The 16,481-nt window shown below is 47.1% G+C and overlaps 2 long non-coding RNA genes across 2 annotated transcripts in view; one reads left to right on the forward strand and one right to left on the reverse strand.

Moving 5' to 3' along the window:
* Nucleotides 1-16,481, reverse strand: part of LOC309373141 — an 88,796-nt gene that overhangs the window by 26,917 nt on the left and 45,398 nt on the right. The gene's annotated exons all lie outside the window — the stretch shown is intronic.
* The window catches only part of LOC309373153, a 115,557-nt gene that overhangs the window by 18,346 nt on the left and 80,730 nt on the right, over nt 1-16,481 (forward strand). The gene's annotated exons all lie outside the window — the stretch shown is intronic.

Below are 16,481 nucleotides of genomic sequence, written 5' to 3' on the forward strand. Positions count from 1 at the left end.
GGGAAGCGAAAAAAATCGCAAGACTCGCAAGACGTTTTCGTCTTGCAAAGCAAGCCCATAGGGAAATTCGTCTTGCGAAGCACATCGAAAAACGGAAAACCCTTTCGTCTAGCGGGTTTTACGTCTTGCGAGGGATTCGTCTTGCGGGGCACCACTGTATTTGTCGCTTTATAAGACGCAATAGACCACAAGACGCACCTAGTTTTTTGGAGGAGGAAAACAAGAAAAAAAATATTCTGAATCTCAGGAGCCAGAACAGCAAGAGGGATCACTGCGCAGTGAAAGCAGCAATCCCTCTTGCTATTCTGGCTTCTGGGATAGCTGCACAGCCTGCATTCGCTCCATAAGACGCACACACATTTCCCCTTACTTTTTAGGAGGGAAAAAGTGAGTCTTATAGAGCAAAAAAGAAGGTATCTCCTGGCCAGCAGAAATGCATAGAACGCCATCTGCGCAGCTTTTAGCATCAGGAATATGGAAGATGTACGAAAAGAGCTCTTTAGGAAGGTTTTCATAGAATCGGGGAATGGGAAGGGATCCCTGAGGATCATCTAGTCCAACCCCCTGCAATGCAGGAATCTCAGCTATGCCGGCTGGTTGCTATTAGAACTGTAACTCTAAGAACTAGTGCCTGAGCTTGCTTTTTTCCTCTTCCCTGTGCACCCCCTTTTCCTTGTGTGCCATGTCTTTTAGATTGTAAGCCTGGGGTCAGGGCCTTCCTTCCTAGTGAAGCAGGCATGTTCAGGTCGTGGGGTTTAAATGAGAATATTTGGGGCTTGGAGCGGGAAATCTTGGGTTCAACCTCTAGCCGAGAATGAGCCTCATTTTCCACCTTTATCACGTTGCAAAACCAAGGTGATGATCGGCCTCATAAGTCTCTGTGCTGTGGCTTCAAATGCGCCGAACAACTAAACATCCAGGTACCTTTGTGGAGGGCATTAGAGAGTTGTGTAATAGAGCCAGGGAAGGAAACTCTCTATGAGAAGATAATGGGAGAGACACAGGGAAGTGTGAAATCACCTTTCAAAATAAACCCAAATGGAAAACAACACCAGACAATAAGATGCCATGAAAAATAACAGTCAGGCTATTAGTGGGAGGTTTTAATCGCTCTGAAGCATGAAATGGCATAATTGTCTTGACTTTGCTAAGTTATCTTTCGAAACCTCCTCTATAAATGCAGCAAGGCTGAACGCCGGCTGAGGATCCCACGCCAGCGTCATTCCCAACAAGGCAAGGACCTCAGAATGAAGATGAGCCGGGTGTCTGGTGGATTCTGCGGGAAGAAAAGAACGCAAAAATGCATCAAATAGAAGTGTTTCCGCCCCCCCCCCAAAAAAAAAACACCATTACTGGATATATATGCATTTTGGGAAATGTCGTTTGCTTATTTTTATTTCATAAAATTTGTACATTGTTTGACTGTTAAAAATAATCAATTTTTTTGAGAAAAGAATAAAACAATAAAGTTAAAAAGAGCTACTTAAAGCAATAAAAAAATAATTAAAATCAGCATTGAGCTAAAAATGAATTAAAACACACAGCAGTATTCTAAGTATCTAGGCAGGCTTTTCTAAACAAAAACATATTTTTGCCAAGCACCAAAAAGGGTACAGTGAAGGCACCTTTCTGATGTCAAGTGGTAGGGAGTTCCAAAGTATATAAGATTGAATTCTTTCAGATATGTAAGGATGTATCCTTGGCGTTAAATACCAGCAGTGGGAGCGCTCTGGAATCGGAGTAAATGGTAATGTAGACAAATTCCACAAGGCATCATGAAAATTCAGCGGTTTTGCTGCCTCCAGATAACAGGGATCAGGCTGTGCTGTCGGCGCTCTCAAATCTTCACCAGAGATGAGACAGGAACCTCATGGCTAATTTGAAGAGGAATAAAATAAAAAGGCAGGCGTGCAAGAGAACTCGCTCAATGCAGAGAGCCTAATGCGATCACAACACTTAACATTTTTATATCTGGTTTCAGATACTCAAAGTGCCTCGGCATCTATTATCTGAGCCATCTTCCCAAGAGGCCGAGAAAGTCAATGCTGCCCTCTTCAAACACTAAATCCACACCGGAACTTTCTAACGGGAACACGGGGCCTGTTGAAATAAAAAGAGGGTGACATACTAATACAGCAAATCAACCATCGCAAATAAGATAAGCTAACGGGAAGCGGTGCCTGCAGAGATCAATTTGCATTCATGGATTCAAGATAGGAATTTGCAGACTAGCTGCTATGGGGGAAGTTAAACATGATCCCTAGCGACGCGGGTGGCACTGTGGTCTAAACCACCAAGCCTCTTGGGCTTGCTGATCAGAAGGTCAGTGGTTCAAATCCCTGTGAAGGGGTGAGCTCCCGTTGCTCTGTCCCAGCTCCTGCCAACCTAGCAGTTTGAAAGCACACCAGTGCGAGTAGATAAATAGGTACCACTCCGGTGGGAAGGTAAATGGCGTTTCCATGCACTGCTCTGGTTCACCAGAAGCAGTTTAGTCCTGCTGGCCACATGACCCACAAAGCTGTCTGTGGACAAACGCCGGCTCCCTTGGCCTGAAAGTGAGATGAGTGCCGCAACCCCATAGTCGCCTTTGACTGGACCTAACTGTCCAGGGGTCCTTCGCCTTTACCTTTTACTATACATGGTCCCAGTTTTAATAGTGTTTATGCCTGCAGGGATAGACTGGTGCACAAATATAAGATGGTGGTCACCCATATTACTAGTAGTACATGAGAAAAGGATCTAGGGGTCTTTGTGAACCACAAACTGAACATGAGTCCACAGTGTGATGCAGCAGCCAAAAAAAAGCTAATGCTATCTCACTGGAAGGACAGATCCTGAAGTTGAGACTCCAATACTTTGGCCACCTCATGAGAAGAGAAGACTCCCTGGAAAAGACCCTGATGTTGGGAAAGATGGAGGGCACAAGGAGAAGGGGACGACAGAGGACGAGATGGTGGGACAGTGTTCTCGAAGTGACCAGCATGAGTTTGACCAAACTGCAGGAGGCAGTGGAAGACAGGAGGGCCTGGCGTGCTCTGGTCCAGGGGGTCACGAAGAGGCGGACACGACTAAACGATTAAACTAAAATTCTAGGCTGCATCAACAGCAATTTGGTTCCAGATCAAGGGAAGTAATAGTCCCACCCTATTCAGCCTTGGTCAGACCACTTGGAATACTGTGTCCAGTTCTGGGCACCAGAATTTAAGAAGGATGTTGACAAGCAGGAACATGAGCAGAGAAGAGAAACCAAGATGATCAATTATCTGGAAACCAAGCCTGATGAGGAATGGTTGAAGGAGCCGAGGATGTTTAGCCTAGGAAAGAGGAGACTGAGAGGAGATAGGATGGTCATCTTCAAATATCTTAAGGGCTGTCAAATGGAAGAGGGAACAAGCTTGTTTTTTCCTGCTCTGGAGGCTAGGACTCGAACCCATGGCTTCAAGTTACAAGAAAGGAGATTCGGACTAAGCATACAGAAAAACTTTCTCCCAGGAAGAGCTGTTTGACAGTGGAACAGACTCCAGAGATGGTGGACTCTTCTTCCTTGGAGGTTTTTAAGCAAAGGTTGAATGGCCATCTGTCAGGGATTCCTTAGCTGTGATTCCAGAATTGTAGGGACTTGGAGTAGAAGACCGTTGGGGGAGACCTTCCAACTCAAAAATTCCATGTAAACAGGAAAAACCAGGGGAGAAATTTCACCACAGGCTTCAGAAATCGATCCCAGCGCATAGCTTACAGACACCATGCTTCCTTTCGTCCAGGCACAAGCCATGTGGTCTAACAACCAGCCATGCCAAAGCGGCTTGTTTCTACAGAAAGAACAAAAGGCGGGAGGAATTAGCAAACAAAGTTGAGTTTACTGGAGTTTTCTTTTTGCCTTTCTCTCCATCTGCGTCTCTCTCATATTTCACCGCTCCCCGGTGGCAAAATGTCAGCTTATTATATTTGAGGAAGGGGTTGGCAGGGAGCAAGCAATCCCCCCGGACAGCTCTTCCGTGTTTAATATTATGATTATTACTGGGACCACCGACATTCCAGATGGAAAGACAGCTTGGCACAGGCTGCAAGGCTTCGGCGACGCCTTCTGTTCCTTCCCTGCTTTTGCCAGTAAGGATTATATCTGTGGACAAGCTGGATGTACCTCACCAAGAGCAGAATATCTAATTGAATCAGCTCTTTCCAAGTTGGTTTTGATGAATATATATAACTTTTCGCCATTTGTTTAGGGTTGGCAAACAATGCGAGGCTCCATCTTGGGTGAGGGCATGCCAAGCAACTTGTCGCAACTCCTGAGCAGTGGGTGTTGGGAAGCTGAACATTGAGTTAGAATCACAGAAGCGTAGAACTGGAGAATTGGAAGGGATACCTAAAGTCCATCTAGTCTGACCCCAGCCTTCAGCGCTCAGCGAATATTGGTGTTTCGCAACTTTCTGACTTTGCTGCAGGACCTTAGCCAGACCTAGCAGAGTATACGCAGAGTTCACGAAAGCAATCGGTTGCAGGCAGGATGGACGAAGCAGGAACCAGTAATCTGTATTTATAGGTGTTTATATTATATTATTATTATTATTATTATTATTATTATTATTATTATTATTATTATTATTATTATTTTATTACAGGAACAGAACACATATCTTTAACTAGCTCTCTCTTACACAACTCTCAACCGCTCTAAATAACACATTCCAGTTAGTAGGCCATAAATCATTATTCCCGTGGGAGAGCTTGACCAATGATGGAGCTGTCTCCATGCCTCTGTATCACCAGGCACATTCTACTCCTTCACATTGCCTTGGCTGTTGGCCAACTCCTAATTGACTCTGTGTGAAGCTGCACGTATTCAAAATCCCAACAGCGAAGCCACAAAGTTTCCTGGGCTGCTAACACAAGACTGAGGAACCAGCAATCATCTCCTGGCCAGCAGTAATGCCTAGAACGCTGTCCATGCACATTTTAGCATCTAAGCTGAATGGAAAGAGCTCATTCAGAAGCTTTTCATAGAATCACAGACCCCTGAGGGTCACCCCCTACAATGCTGGAATCGCAGCTAAAGAATCCCTGATGGGTGTTAGGATTCTTGCCCCGTGTTTGCAGTCATGGGATGGTTGTCTATCACATGACGGTGTATGTTTTCATTCCACATAGTGGGAAGTGATGGAGAGAGGATGTTTATATTACTGTGTTCCGTGATGTGGGACTATTGTCCTTTGTTCTTTCTCTTTGCTGTCTGATGACAAAGAGGAAGGAGCTAAGTCAGAATGCTCCAAGTGTATTATGCGTGGTCTTGACCTTTAAAGCCCTTTGTGGCTTAGGGCCCATGTATCTATGGGACAGCCTCTCCTGGTCTACCCCACGGAGGACCTTAAGGTCCATGAATAACCATAGTTTAGAGGTCCCAGGCCCTAAGGAAGTCAGACTATCCTCCACCAGGGTCTTCTTAGTCATGGCTCCGACCTGGTGGAATGCTCTGTCCCATGAGACCAGGGCCCTGCAGGATTTAACCTCCTTCCGCAGGGCCTGTAAGACAGCTATTCCGCCTGGCCTTTAATTTGAATTTAGCCTGATCTTTTATTTCCCTTCTCTTCCCTCCCCCTCCCCTTTTATGAAGATTACCCACTCTGAGACCCCACAGCTAATTCTCCCCTGGCCTCCTCACTGGCCCAAGTAGGATCAATTCAGCCAGCTAGCCCTGGGGATTATCTAATGGTTTTTTTATTTTTGACTACAAACTACAAACTGAATGATCTCTGCTGCCGCACTTCCAACAAGGGCTGGCCCTGCTGAGAAGGCCAACTTCCCAAGCAATGCCTCCATCGCCTTCTTGGGTAGCTGGCTTACGGAGGACAGATTTAACCCTTAAATGACAAACTGAAGGATCTCTGCTGTCACACTTCCCTGCTGGAAACGCCAACTTGTCTTTGTAGGACAAACTTTCCCAGCACAAACTGCTCTGCCCTTCTTGCCAGGCCCAGGGAGAAAATCGATTCCTCCAGCAGCATGGAGCACAGTTTTGATTCTGCCGTTCAGCAGTCAGCTTTCATTCTTCACATATCTGGACTGAGAAACTCACCATTTCCTTCCCCCCCACCTCGTTTCATTTTAAGGACAGGTAAAGTAGATGGGGAACTATATCCCGTTGCCATGGAAACGCCAGGATGGGAAGTCACGGCGCTGATGGAGCCTTGATGGTTTTCTTGGTGCTCATTATAACGTTATGTAAAAGAAGTTTTTTTTAAAAAAATCTAAAGAGCAAAGTGATTAACATTTTTCCAGGGAAAACAGTCATCCTAATATGAACAAGGTAACAATTAGCAAGTGTGCGCTTAAAAGTGAATCATCTGAAATAATGATATAATTGGGGCCTCCTTCAATTCGTGAGTAACGGGGGCTTTATCAAAATGGAAAGATGAGATGGGACATCAAACCAGGGAACTTTGCGCTCATATAATGGCTGCGGCAGCTTTCACAAACCTGGAGCCCCCCCCCCCCCGAGGTCTCACATGATACCCGGTTCCGCATTTCTAATACCCGGTCATTTAGTGTGGCAGCACCTAAACTGTGGAACTCCCTGCCTCTTGTTGTCAAGCAGGGGTCTTCACTGTGTTCTTTTCAGCACTGGCTAAAAACATTCTGGTTTAGACAAGCCTACCCAGAGTATTGATGCTTTTGAATTCTGGTGCTGGAGGAGACTCTTGAGAGTCCCATGGACTGCAAGAAGATCCAACCTCTCCATTCTGAAGGAAATCAGCCCTGAGTGCTCACTGGAAGGACAGATCCTGAAGCTGAGGCTCCAAGACTTTAGCCACCTCATGAGAGAAGAATACTCCCTGGAAATGACCCTGATGTTGGGAAAGATGGAGGGCACAAGGAGAAGGGGACGACAGAGGACAAGATGGTTGACAGTGTTCTCGAGCTACCAGCATGAGTTTGACCAAACTGCGGGAGGCAGTGGAAGACAGGAGGGCCTGGCGTTCTCTGGTCCAGGGGGTCACGAAGAGGCGGACACAACTAAACGACTAAACAACAACAACATCCAGAGTATTAGGAAGCTGAGGTCATTTTGATCTGTTTTAGAATTCTGGCTACTGCATGTTTTTAAAGAGGGTTGTAATTTCCTCCCCAATTTTATCGCTTCACCTTTGTGCTGGTCCCGTGGGCTAACCGAGAGGCAAGGTCCGAGTCCAGTCCGAGGTCGAGGGTGCAGTATGGAGGCTGTCCATAAAAGTTGAAGCTGGATGCAGGGCAGGGAGTTGGGTGAGATCAGGAACTCTGGCAGAAGAGCAGGACAGGGTTCAGGCAGGAACTGACAACCAACTATGTTGCTCCTGCAACCTGGGACTGGGGCTGGCTGGCTTTTATCTGCCCCGAGTCATAGGGCAGCTCCGGTCCACGGATGACTCGCCTCTCCTGGCCTGGAGGCGAGCACTCCTCCTGCGGGAACTTAGTTCCCTCCGCCTCTCTGCCCTGAGCCTCTGCAGCTCAGGAGAGGCTGGAGGGTTACCAGACCCAGAGGCAACCTCCACTTCCTCTGACGGGGCTGAGAGTGGAGCACCTGCAGGCACTGGGTCCTCCATCACCTCAGGAGCCAGAGCAGACTCAGCTGATGCCTGCACCTGAGGACCCAGCACAGGTGAGGACCCTTCAGGCTCAGGCTCCGACCCCGGCTCAGCTGGTTCTGGAGGCGGGGACTCCTGTGCAGGCTGGGATTCCTCAGGTTCAGCCTCCGAGTCCGAATCCCAGGCCATCACAACCTTGTATTGTAAACCACCTTGAGGTTTCTTACAATCAAGTGCATAAATTTTGTGAAATAAATAAATAAATAGGGAGGCTCAGGCCAAATTCCTAATCGTAGAGCTGTAGAGTTGGAAGTGACCCCAGGGGGTCATCCAGTCTGACCCCCTGCAATGCAGGAATCTTTTGCTCAATGTGGGACTCGAACCCGCAGCCCTGAGATCAAGAGTCTCATGCTTTACCAGCTGAGCAATCCCAATCGGCCAGACTTTATTCAGGAAGGTATTACAGAACCAGGTTCAAAGAGTATGCGAGAGCATTTTCTTAAGGACACACATGTGATACTCAAAGTGCACATCATCTCTGCTACTGACCCTTGGCTCAACCACCTTTCCCCCCCCCCCCCGTAGCTCAACCCCATCTCTCGCCCAACCTCAGTCCTTGGAAACACTTTCTCAACCTATTTTCCACTGTACAGTGGTACCTTGGTTCTCAAAATTAATCCGTTCCGGAAGTCCGTTCCAAAACACAAAGCGTTCCAAAACCAAGAAGCCCTTTCCCATAGAAAGGAATGCAAAATGCGGTCATCCATTCCAGGCTTTAAAAAAGAACCCCTAAAACAGCAATTTAACATGAATTCCGCTATCTAACGAGACCATGGATCCATTAAACGAAAGCAATAAACAATGTATTGCAGTCACACAATCAATTAGTCGGTGGCTGAACTGGGTTCCACACAGTCACAAAAACAAAAAAGAGCCGCCAAAATAAATAGCAAAAACAGACAGACCTTAGCATTAACACTCAAAACGGAAGTGTGGCACTCAAAACGGAGCACGTTCAGCTTCCAAAAGAAGTTCGCAAACACTTCTGGGTTTGCAGTGTTTGGGTTCCAAGTTGTTTGGGTATCAAGGTGTTTGAGAACCAAGGGACCACTGTAACTGTTAGATACGGGTCAGCAAACTTTTTCAGCAGGGGGTTCAGTCCACTGTCCCTCAGACCTTGTGGGGGGCCAGACTATATTTTGGAAAAAAAATATATGAAGGAATTCCTATGCCCCACAAATAACCCAGAGATACATTTTAAATAAAAGGACACATTCTATTCATGTAAAAACACACTGATTCCTGGACCATCCCTGGGTCGGATTTAGAAGGCGACTGGGCCGCATCCGGCCCCCGGGCCTTAGTTTGTCTACCCATGTGTTAGAACCTTATACCTTACCTGGAGTTGTTTTTCACCTTAACATGCAGCTGCCTTAACTTAACTCTTCCTTAACCGGTTCTTGCCAGTTTTGTGGTCAGGCTTCACTCTTGCATAGGTGACACTGGCCTCATCAAACAGAAATTCAGTTCGAAGCACACATCATCAATCATCATCATCGTACTTGACCACGGATGAAGCCAAGAGCCGCTAGGGAGTGACGTTAAAGACATGATCCTTTCTATTTGAACTTGCTTCATGCCTCGGATTGACTCATATCTCAGCAGCCAAATGGCCATATGGCTTATCCACTAGGGAAGAAGATGAACGGGCTGCTGCTTTCAGTACGTGACTTTCTGGGGGGTTGGATCCTGATCAGAGCCTATTTGACAGAGGAGTTAGCAAGCAAGGTGCACCCGGCTAAAAATGAAATGTCCCGGTGATCTCCCAGCCTCCCAGTCATCTCCCTCCTGCCCACCTGGCCAGAGACAGGAGCATCCCACACCTGTCTGCCTTCAGAAAGACCATCTTTCTGATGCCGCGAGCCAAAACTGTTCCAGGATGGCTGTCACCAGGCACCCACGGCTGGCTTCTGACAAGCCAGGGCTCTTGTACAAAACATTCATCAGAGCTAATGAGGCGACGCAGTCAAGCGCTTGGACGGCTGGCTGGGAGCTCTCCAGTGGTTCCTTTGCTTTCCCCCCCTCCCCGTGCCTGTTCCCCTCCCCCACCCAATGCATTCTTGAAACAAAGCCAAAAAAAAAAGCTTCAGTTGTTGAAGGAAGGCTATGCTGTGCTTCAGGGCTGGCCCAAGACATTTTGGCAGCTCGAAAAATAGAATAAACTGTCTGTGTTAAGAGACAATGGAAGAGTCCACCTTTGGAGGTTAGGTCAAACCACCAGGGAGTTACAGCGCCTGCTGTGGCTGTAGAGACCAATACTGGAGAGACATGTTTTGTTGCAGCTGGGGCAGAGGAAGGTGCCCGGTTCTGCAGCTGCAGATGCACCAGGGCGTTCCTTCTCTCTGTGCTCCTCCCAGCGGTCATTCCTCCTCCTCCGGGTCCCTACTGTGGATTCACAACCTGACTGTCTCCTGTCATCTGCAAGGGATTCCCACATGACAAGGGGAGTGTGGCCAGCCTTCATGTCCCGTTTGTAGTGCAGAGTTGGTCTGCCAATGGGCTTGGCGCCAGAAGCCATTTCCCCTGGAGAACATCCTTGAGGGTCCTGCCATCTTCCGTGGGCATGACCGAGCCAGTGTAGACGTCACTGAGACAGGAGTGTGAACATGCCAGGAATGTGGGCATGGGAGAACACAGCTTGGTTTGGGATTCTGTCCTGCCATGTGATGCCCAAAATCTTCCTGGCGCAGCGCATGTGGAAGGGGGTGAGGCCTCACACCTGACACTTGTAAGTTGCCCACGATTCACTTCCATAAAGGTAAAAAGGTAAAGGACCCCTGGGCGGTTAAGTCCAGTCAAAGGCAACTATGGGGTTGCAGCACTCGTCTCGCTTTCAGGCCAAGGGAGCCGACGTTGGTCCACAGACAGCTTTCCAGGTCAGATGGCCAGAAGAACTAAACCACTTCTGGCACAACGGGACACCGTGATGGAAACCAGAGCACACGGAAACGCCATTTACCTTCCCGCCACAGCGGTACCTATTTATCTACTTGCACTGGCCTGCTTTCGAACTGCTAGGTTGGCAGGAGCTGGGACAGAGCAACGGGAGCTCACTCCACTGTGGGGATTCAAACCGCCAACCTTCCAATCAGCAAGCCCAAGAGGCTCAGTGGTTTAGACCACAGCGCCACCTGTGCTATAAAGCAGCAAGCTCAACACACAAGTCTTCATCATGGAACTGGACATTAGCATCACATTCTCTCCTCTCCTTTTGGAGAGGAAAACCATGGCTGTAGCACTCTTGCCACTACACTTGTCCAACTCAGCGTCGATGGAAAGTCTGTTGGCCATGGTGGAACACAGGTAGACAAAATCACCCCTAACCTCAAAGGTGTGGCCCCCAGTGCTGATGATGCATGGGTGACCATCCAACCTCTGTTTAACGTCGTCCAATGAAGGAGAGTCCACCATCTTCCAAGGGAAAATTTTAATGTCTGATGTTTTATCGTGTTTTCTATATTCTGTTGGGAGCCGCCCAGAATGCCTGAAGCAACCCAGTCAGGTGGGAGGCATACAAATAATAAAACTATTGTTGTTGTTGTTGTTACTGCTGTCAGAAAGTTCTCTCTGATGTTTAGTCAGAATCTCCTTTCTTGCAACTTGAGCCATTATTATTATTATTATTATTATTATTGAATTTATATACCGCCCCATACCAAGAGGTCTCAGGGCGGTTCACAGAATAAAATCAAAATAATATATACATATAATCATTGTGATTATGACCAGCATGCAATAATTTGGAGCACTTAATTTGCCAAATGCTCTCATTCTTTGCTGACTATGAAATTAAAACCATGTATTAAAACACTCATAGTGTAACAAAACTAACACAGAGCAGTGAAAACAGTTGGATTTGAACCATTGGTTGAAGTCCTATGCTCCAGAGCAGGAGAAAACAAGTTTGTTCCCTGAAGTGAAGGACATGAGGCAGGGAGTTGATAATGCAGGTGAGCTGCACACAGGTGGGCTGCATGCAAGCTGCCAGCCTGCCCTGTGGAGTTTCATTTTATTGACACAAATATGCAAACCAGGCAGATACATTTTGGACTGTGACCTTTACACATCTTCCGGTCCCAAGATCATGGTGTGGTACAAAGTTATTTTGGCACCTGTTAACACCGCGTCATTTTCCCCTTGCACAGGGTATGACGAAGGAGACAAAAGGTCTCAGAGACAAAGGTTACAGACAGGACACCGCAGACTACTGAGACTGCAAAAGGTTAGACAGAGGGAATGATGTTCAGACAACTGTGGCTTGTCTGTGGGGGAGGTGCCCCGCACCCCAAGGTCACGCATGCAGGCAAACTGTGGCTGCCTGCAGGTGGGGAGTGGGCTCCCTCCGGACCCCACTCCCCACCCTGCGATCATCCCTACAGTTCCCTCTTCCATGTGACAGCCCTTGAGATATTTGATATAGTCCCCTCCAGGCTAAACATATCCAGTTCCCTCAAACGCTTCTCCTAAGGCTTGGTCTTGAGACCCTTGGGTCATCTGCACCAGATGAGCCCCCTCTGACCTCATCCAGCAGGCTCTCCTTGAGGAGATTTCACCCCTCCCATAGCCAAGAATCTCCTGATGAGTCTGCTGATTCTCCGGAGAGAAAGAGGCGTGTTCTACTCTCTACTTATTCTACTCCAGCACCAAACAGTCAGTCAGTCAGTCAGTGTGTCGGAGAGAGAGAGACTGAGTGTTATAGATCGTGTCTAGAGATTCTACAGAGCTGATATTCTACAGAGCTGCTCTCCGAGTCATTTATATACTCTGCTAGACTCTGCTAGACTCTGCTGTGTGACGACTGTCTACTTGTTGGAGTGAATCCGGTGCTCACAACTCTAAGCTGTGAGTCCACAGCACTTTGACCTGTTCCTGTGCAGAAGGCGGTCTCTGGAAGTGCTACCCAGCTCGCCTAGCCCAGTCGGGGCTGAAGTGCATGAGTCCAGTTGGTGCCACTGGCTCAAGGGCGATGCTGACACTTCTTACGTTTGTGCTGGAAGCCAGGAAGACGAAGTATTCCAGGGGACAGGCCCTCTGCCACACCTGTAAATAATCTAAGCAAGTGGAAGTTGAAGTGGTCTTCTTCCTGGCATATTTTCTCTCCCTCGCGATCAGAGCAGCTGATAGGAGCGGATCCCGCTGCAAATCCCATTACCTTTTGCGCAAGCCTTTGGGCTCGGCATTCTTCTCTGCCCGCGTAATCATTTGCCGGGTGCTTTCCATCTGAAACATGTCTCTGGGATTCAATTACTTTACAAAGTCAATATTTTAGGTTACAGCTTATGCATCGACAACAACGTCTCCGGGGACATGTGTTCGGCGCACGGCGGAGCTTTGAGTCGTGGTCCCCGGGCCGCTGCATCTAAGAGAGTCGATAAGCCGTACAAGTTTTGCACTTCCTGCCCGCAGAAATTACTGCGCGCTTTGGTAAATTTAAATTGGCTGGAAGAGGCAGGGAAAATATGTACCCAGCTCCATTATTTTCAAAAGCAGATGGCGTTGCTGCTTGTTTTTTAAAAACGAATTCTTTACATTCCCCGGCGTCAAATGGAATTTTCTCACAAGCCCAGCAAGTTCCTTCTCAACCACACTGCACAGCTGGTCGGTTGCTGCCTCCAGAAACTTACTGATGAGTCAGTCACGACTGGACCTAATGGTCATGGGTCCCTTTACCTTTATCTTTAAGGGAAGTGGAGAGACGCGGGTGGCGCTGTGGGTTAAACCACAAAGCCTAGGACTTGCCGATCAGAAGGTCGGCGGGTTGAGCTCTCATTGCTCGGTCCCTGCTCCTGCCAACCTAGCAGTTCAAAAGCACGTCAAAGTGCAAGTAGATAAATAGGTACCACTCCAGCGGGAAGGTAAACAGTGTTTCTGTACGCTGCTCTGGTTAGCCAGAAGCAGCTTAGTCATGCTGGCCACATGACCTGGAAGCTGTCTGCGGACAAACACCGGCTCCCTCGGCCAGTAAAGCGAGATGAGTACCGCAACCCCAGAGTCGGTCACGACTGGACCTAATGGTCAGGGGAAGGAGATTGCAGGGGGTTGGACTAGATGATCCTCAGGGTCTCTTCCAACTCGACTATTCCGCGATTCCAAACTTTGCACAACCTGAATTGCCAAATAAAGCAAGAGTTTCTTGCATGACCTCAGCTGCTTTCCAAGTTAAAATCAGAATCTGGGGCTAGTTCACGTGATTCTTTAGTATGGCTTGCTGGTGATGATGATGATATGGCTTATTCAGATATCGGTTTATTCACTAAGCAATGAGCACAGAATGCATCTGACTGTTTCATCGTGCTATTTTCAATATTTGGGTGAGTGGAAGAACAATTATGGAATTGCTTGGAACTCTGGATTTCGTCATCCTTCGATGTTCTTATGATATATGTGAGTTATTCAGCAGCCCATGCTCTCTTAGACTCTAGTTCTATGCATGTCTACAGCAAACTAAGCCCCACTGAGTTCAACGGACCTTACTTCTAGGAAAGTGGTTAATGACTACAGTATTACTTAGCATGCAAAATTAGCTGTGCTGTTTGTTTTTGCTTTGATAAAGCAAACTCAGTTCAGGCAACAGTTTAATTGAGTTATCTATAATGTTGTAAAGACAAAGGGCTGCCTCCAACTAAGATCTACTCAGAGGAGACTCCTTTAAATTAATGGACCTACACTAGTCACGTCTATTAATTTCAATGGGTCTACTCAGAGTATGACTAACAGCAGCTGCAATCCCAAAGTGAAGGAAGTACCCATTTGCTGAACTTTAGTTTTTATGTATTTTCAAATGCACAGAATTTGTCACCCTCGTTTCGGCACAGAAGTGGGTTTATTTGGGGAGATGTAAAATGCAGACACGTCATGATATAACTTTTATTAAAAGATTCCGAGATGATTCAGCCCCAGCATCTGTCGGATTTCAGCATCCCATCCTTGAGACCAAATTGCCACAGCCGGACATTTTCCAGAATTGCCTGTCTATCAATTACCGGCTGACCACTTGCCCATCCTGAACAACTTGCCATAACTAAAAACTGATATAATTATAAGATTTAGTGGCGGCAATTAAAAAGAGGACTGTATCTTCCTCCAAAAGAATAAAAATATATCTCTTTGGATGCCCGCACACACTGAGATAACTATAACATTTGATAACATTGTTAGATTTGCAATCATTTTCGAGCAAATGAGCCGTATAATAGAGTACTTTTATGTGTTATCCTTAAATGGTAAGCCTTCCAATTATGCCAGAAGAGAAATTACTATATGCTGCTAATTACAGATTTTTTTTCCTCTCGGGTTCATACGCAAGTAGGAATGTGAGCTCGTAGAAAAAGGATGATAAGAAGGGGGGAAAGGTTGTGTGTAACCAGCCAGTTCCTTGCAAAGGAATTTTACTCCACAAGAGGAGTAAAAGTTATTATATGACACTGGGGAGGGGGGAAGAATACAAATTTGTGGAGGAAAAGGCCATCATTTATTACTGTCAGGAGCTCATCCTACACTCAAGTAGGACCCTGGCAGAGACACATGCCCGACTGGCATGTTCTCTCCCTCCTGGTCAATCGGGAACTTCAAAAGCTTTCTTCAGCCCGAACATCACAGCGACTGAGGCCAACAGACACCGGCACACTTAGGAATCCACAGAGTTTGTGCACCATGCACATGACAGACCTCAGCAACTCAGCATTTTGGCTAATCTACTTTATTTACATATAAACACACACTGAGCACTGCAACATGGCTCCCTCTCTCTCTAGCATCAGACAGCAAAGAGAAAGGACAAAGGACAATAGTCCCACTTCACGGAACACAGGAACACAAACATCCTGTCTCCGTCACTTCCCACACTGTGGAATGAAAACATACACCGTCATGTGATAGACAACAACCCCATGACTGCAATCACGGAGCAGGAATTCTAACAGTTACTAGCCATGATGGCTACTGGGCAGAGTGGTGCAGTGTTTATCTCGTCACACTAGGACCTGGGAGATCAGGGTTCGAATCTCTGCTACAGCCATAAAACTCACTAAGTGACACTGGGCCAGTCTCTGCTTCTTAACCTAACCCACCTCACCCTAGGGGTGCCATATTCTGAAGACCAAAAGAGAGGACACATTTGCCGGCGCTTGGGGCGGGAGGTAGGGGATGGGGGAGGGCGCTTTCAGGGCTGGCAGCGGCCGCAACATGGGGAAAGAGGCAACTAGACCTGGCAGCGTCGCTGGTGGCAGGCTGGTGGTGGAGGCAGGACTTACCTGAACTTCCAGTCTCCTCCACACGCTCTCCTCTTCACACAGCGCTGGAGCTTTCACTTCTGGGGGCACAGCTGTTCAGTTGTCGCCCTCCCGAGTATGCACCGCGTCCGTCCCCCCACAAAAAAACCCTCAACCTCTCCCCCCCACACAGACACAAAAAAAAAAACAAACCCCAGACATTTCTGGTAAAATGTAAAAATCCACCCAGACAGCCATATCGGCCACAAAAAAGAGGACATGTCCTGGAAAACCCTGACGTATGGCAACCCTAATCCCACCCCACCTGCTGTGGGGATAAAATGGAGAGGAGGAGACCTTTGTACGCCACCTTGGGGAAAAGTTAGATTGTCTCTCCAAGATTTACCATTTGAATACAGTTATCTGGGAAAAACTGATTTACTAAGTACGTTCATCGATAGCGGGAAGTCAAGATACGAATGAAGGAGCCAAGCCGAAGCTGTTTTAAAAAGGCTTGAACTCCCTGTGTAGAAGTTGATATGAAAGTATTTATTTTTTGAAGCTTGTTATCTATTTTTCTATTTTTATTCTTTGTTATGTTTCTTCTCTCTTTTTTATACTCTTTACTTTTTTCTACACTTTACTTTTCTTT

Source organism: Podarcis melisellensis (genome assembly GCF_964234715.1).
Source record: "Podarcis melisellensis genome assembly, chromosome: 1".
In the NCBI taxonomy this organism is placed as follows: domain Eukaryota; kingdom Metazoa; phylum Chordata; class Lepidosauria; order Squamata; family Lacertidae; genus Podarcis; species Podarcis melisellensis.